At 38.1% G+C, this 5,318-nt stretch overlaps 1 long non-coding RNA gene across 1 annotated transcript; it reads left to right on the top strand.

The window, feature by feature from the left end:
- The first annotated feature begins 253 nt into the window (after window positions 1-253).
- On the top strand, window positions 254-1,644 carry LOC149379108 (uncharacterized). Its single transcript, XR_016294264.1, has 3 exons — window positions 254-572; window positions 703-751; window positions 1,595-1,644. It is a non-coding gene; the product is annotated as an uncharacterized LOC149379108 (long non-coding RNA).
- Window positions 1,645-5,318: the final 3,674 nt, after the last annotated feature.

Below are 5,318 nucleotides of genomic sequence, written 5' to 3'. Positions count from 1 at the left end.
TACAAGTATGATATATCACTACAACAAATGCAGGCAACAGCCACAATTTTTTTACTCGGGAATAGCCGCGACAAGTCGTGGCTAAATAGCCGCGACTTTTGATGCTACTGCCACGACTTGTCGTGGCTGTTGCTATTTTCATTTTTTCAGAAGAGCGGGCTTATTCTCGCGCTCATTTTTTGGTATTTTAGAATAGCAACGAAAATAGTCGTGGCTAAAGTCTGTATTTGTCGTCCAATATATCTCTAGGTTACAACTTCTATATTTTTCGCCCATTATTTTTATTTGCCGATTCTCCCTCTCACTCTCTCTTAAAAATCGCCACTCTAAATCCACGACCACCACTACCACTGCTCCACCACTTCGACGCGCTCCACCACAACCACCACCACTGATAAATTAACCCAAATTCACTAGACCCCCACCATTGCGAAAACCTAGAAATTTCAGCACCCCTAAATTCGTCCAACCAAACCGCTAAACAAACCACGGTGTGAAAAGCCCCAAATTTAGCGAAGAACTCCAACTATCCCCAAAACGAAGAACTCCGACCGTCTAGACCACGTATTCAGGTTCTCTATATCTCTCTATCTACTTATCTGAATGTGTGTGTGTGTGTGTGTGTGTGTGTGTGTGTGTGTGTTTCAGTGAATACGCTTGTTTGTGTGTTAGTGAGTGTACTCAAGGGTATGTGTGTTTCAGGTCCGTTTCAGAGCTCAACTCCGGTGAACGCCGCGCACGAGATCTCTCGGTAAGTTCCCTAACTCTTTTGCTAATAATTATATCTGACTCTTCTCTCTCTCAGTCGGGGTGACATCTGCTCAGCCTCGCTGAACAAATATTCAGGTTCTCTATCTTTCTCTCTCTCTACTAATCTGAATGTGTGCGTGTGTTTTTGTATGTGTTTTAAAAAAACAATGCTTTGTGCAAGTATTTTGATTTGATCTTGCTGTTTTGATGACGCTGAGTCACATTTGGATGCTTTAAGATACTCTAATTACTGGGATGATAGAAAATGCAGATTTGAAATCAAAATTTTGTAATTTTTAGCTTTTTCTTATAACAAGCTGAGCTATATCATTGAAATATTTTGTTGGTTTTCCAAGTGCTATTGCGTCATATGTTTGATGATATTTAGACATTTGAGCTTTTTTTGCAAGTATGTAGGGTGAACGTGTCACTTATTGTTCATTATCTTCTAAACTAGTGACTGAACTTGCCTGTTCAGCTCCATGACTTATGTCTTATTATAGTGGTACTATTGTTTGTTCATTCTAGTTTCTGAGAAGTGCAAATTTTCATCCTCGTGATAGTCCGACCATATCTCGTCTGAGATAAGGTTTTTTTTTATTTTTTTTAATTTTTTTTGTAAAACCTGGAATAAGAAGAACTTTTGATAGAGCAGACATAGGATTTGATTAAATCTGAGATGAACATGGTGCGATTGAGCCAACCCATTTTCTAACCCCTTTTTTTTCTTCCTTCAGTGAGCTCTTTAATATACTCTCTCTCTTGTGACTAATTAAGTGTCTGTGTGAGTGTCTTATTCGTGCGGGTGATAAGTGTATGTGTTTGTGTGTTTGTACAGCCATAGCTCTATCTCTCCCTCTGTTCAATAAGGCCCGCTGTCTGCCACTCTTTCAGGTTCTCTCCCTCTATTTCTCTCTAATTTTTGTATGTGATAAATGTATGTGTGTTTGTCTTTGAGACTGTCTCTGAGTGTGTTTATGTGTTTCTTTACTTAGACCCGCTGTCCCGCCAAGACGCTGCCTGTTTGAGAGTTGTCTGCTGTATGTTTGAGCGATGTCCCGAGCCGTAGACTTCCGAACAACAGATTTGCAAAATTCATCTCAGCCCTGCCTGCCCCTGATTTTGTGCACGTGGCTCTTAGTGTGTGACAAGTGTATGATTGTGTGCGTGTGTGTTAGTTAATCTTTTTTTTTCAGTGTCTGAGCTGAAATCTGGTCAGTCTCGCAGAAAGCCCATCTGTCCTGCGATTGAGCTGCTGTTGCGCGATCGAGCTGCTGTCCCGCTTTTTGCGATCGAGCTGTTGTCCCGCTGTTTTGCGATCGAGCTGTTTTCCCGCTGATGTGTGCCTGACTGTGTGTGTGTGTAATTTTTTGTAGTTTTTCAGTTCCGCTGTCTCGCGATCGAGCTGCTGTCCCGAGCCAGTCCCGAGCCACTGTCTCAGCGAGCTGTTGTAAGTTTGCTATGTGACTAAGTGCGTGTGTTTGTGACTGTATTTGGGATATAATTTTTTTTCCCAGTGTCGTCGTCTTGATCGAGCCGCTGTCCGATCGACCCCGACTGATCGAGCCACTGTTTGATCGACCCTGACCACGAACCGCTGTCCATGTGTCTACGTCACTCCTTATTTGAGGTTAGTTATTTTTTTTAATCTGTTTTGTTTGTTAATTAATTAATATTGGTAAGTGTTTGAAAATATTAGTTTGTTTATTAATATTGATAAGTGCCCTCTGGCTCAAACGATCCCGCCTTCGGTTTCATGTCCACCCAGAGCTGAAGGAGGATCTTAGTCTGAGAGTGCGTCTGCTGCAGCACGGAAGAGAGCTAAGAAAAGAATTGGCCGGTCTGCTTCGGGAACTCAGTATGAGTAGTGGTTTACTTGAGTTTGATAGTATGTTATATTTTGGTTTATTAGCGCGAGACGTTATTTATTCTAGTTTGTTAGTACATTGTATTTTAGTTTATTAGTATGAGACATTTATATGAATGAAATATATAGTATTTTAGTTTATTAGTATGAGACATTTATATGAATGAAATATATATTATTTTGGTTTACAAGATTTTATTTGTGTAATTATTTTTACATTTGAAACATATTAAAAATTCGCGGGAAAAAAGATTACCCGGAAAAATGGCAGAAAAAATTGGTTGGAAAAAAAAGGCGGGAAAAAAAGTACGGGAAAAATTGGCGGGAAAATAGGTTTCCCGGCAAAATAATGTGGTCGAAATCAGCCGCGACAACAGCCACGACTAGTCGCGGTTGATTTGTCGCAGCTGATTTTAGCCACGACTTGTCGTGGCTATTGATAAACAGTAACGGAGCAACAGCCACGACTTTTGTCGTGGCTGTTGTCGCGGCTGAAGTACCAACAGCCACGACTTTCATAGCAACAGCCACGACTTTTGTCGCGGCTGTTGCCAGTTTTTGTTGTAGTGTATGTGTTGTAGAAGTACAAGTTGTTATTCATAGTTCTAACTCGAGATGATGGGGCTTGTCCCTCCTTGCTCGGAAGAGGCTATTAGAGCCAATGATAGAGAGTATCGATCCCGCGCGTCGGGTTAGAGACTCTCGTTTTTGTTGCGCTTTCTTTGTTGTGTGTTTCTGTTTGTTTTTTACATCTCTTGTAACCACAGTTTTCCTCCGCCATATGTGAGGGCTTATATGAAATCTTTGTGGCATCGCCCACGTTTAAAAAAAAGTACAAGTTGATATTGGACACGAACAATCGCTCTGATACCAATTGTTGAGAATAAGGATTAAATATTGGACACGAACAATCGCTTCAATACTAATTGTTGGGTAAATTACTTCCACTAAGGGTTAGTTACGGTTCTCATGTATTGAGCACAAACGATTGTCTCAATACTTCTTATCGGGTAACCAATCTCTTAACCCTACAATATGTTTACAAATACGGGATAAAAGAAAATGTGAACAATCGCTAATCTTTAACTTAAACAATTAATAATTAACTGAATACTCAAAATTATTCATTAACAACAAATCTAATATCAAGAAAATCAACGCAGACCATAAGACGATTTAGTTATAAATACATTTCAGCTCAGCTACAGATCATCCACACTCATAGCTCTTGTACCTTCTTGCTTCTCGAATTCTTTGGTGGCTCCTTGCTCTTTGGATCTTCAAATATCCAACATATCGGATTCCTCGGTTGCTCGTTGGTTGATCGATACCAGAGTCTTCCAATATGTAATCACCGGAAGGACAAAAATCAAGGTGTGGGCCAACTCTTTACTCACCAGTTATTCCAACGAGCTGTCTGAATAATTATTTCTTTCCTTGTGAAGTGGTATGAACGAATTTCTCAACTCCGGGAGAGAGAAAAAACGTCCATACTAGGGGAAGGGGCTCGTAGAATTCCATGAGTGGAATTGTACTCAGTTGGGCGATTTTTACCCTAGCCTAAGGCCCTTATTTAGCTTTCTAGCTTAACCCAAATAGAATATGCACTTTACTGATTTTCTTTGATCTTATTCTAACTAATATGAGATATTTATTCTATGAATAGAACAAATCAATTATCTTATAGAAACTTTAATAAATAGAATATCCAGATCATAACTGATATTTATTTACTTCGCACATTAGATTATATTAATCAGTTAATTGATTAATATAGAATATCTCCATGTTATTCTAAATAAATAAAATAATTAATTCATTATTTATATATCACAATAAGAGATATTATTATATAAATAGGATAATAGGGAATATCTTCATGCTACTGTCAATAAGTAACACAATTAATATATTATTTGTTTCTCACAATAAGATATATTATTCTATAAATAAAACAGCATAGAATATCTTCATGATACTCTGATAAATAATTACTGTATAAATACTCTTCAAATCGGATCATATTTAATATATAATATTGATTTCCTATTTGAGAAAAGCATCAATCCTATAAGGCTTTGATCAAACAAATCTAAGATCCATCCATGTACCTTTATGTACACGCCTACCACACGCATATGGGCACTGTGAGCTGATTTAAATTGCTCCTTTACATGCCCATCTAAATCTAAGTGATATTCTGAAATTACTTAACAAATAATAACTTATTCGTAAAATACTTTACTAATAATGAGAAAGATATTGCGACCAAGTTGCAGTTGTGAGTGTATAATCAATTATCTAATTATTACGATTATCTCTATCCATCTTTATCAGAGTCACCTTGGAGACTATGAACGTAGTAGCTGAAGCTCTCACGAATCCAAATAATTAGACAAAACCTCTATTTTCCTTTAATTATTCGATTTGTCAATCTCGGCGTCACACCATAAGACTAGCCGAGACTGCACTCTTCTTATTACTAGAATTATATTTTACCCGATGTTATGAGCATCCATTGGTATAGTAAGTTCATGAGCTCATTCTTCCAGGTTCAACTCGTATCGAGAAAGATCAATTCTTATGTTATACTTTCCTTGTTACATATGAGCCCTAAGCATCGTTGCTTCTCCAGCGAAAGATTATTTCGTACGTACTTACTACGAAAGTGCGCGGAATCAATCAGTTTTTGAATCAACCC

This window comes from Urtica dioica, chromosome 12, assembly GCF_054948205.1.
Source record: "Urtica dioica subsp. dioica isolate 48M chromosome 12, U.dioica_male_clone48M_v1_H2, whole genome shotgun sequence".
Classification (NCBI taxonomy): domain Eukaryota; kingdom Viridiplantae; phylum Streptophyta; class Magnoliopsida; order Rosales; family Urticaceae; genus Urtica; species Urtica dioica.
Note: the sequence above shows the minus strand (reverse complement) of the source record. Positions and strands in the feature narration are given on the sequence as shown.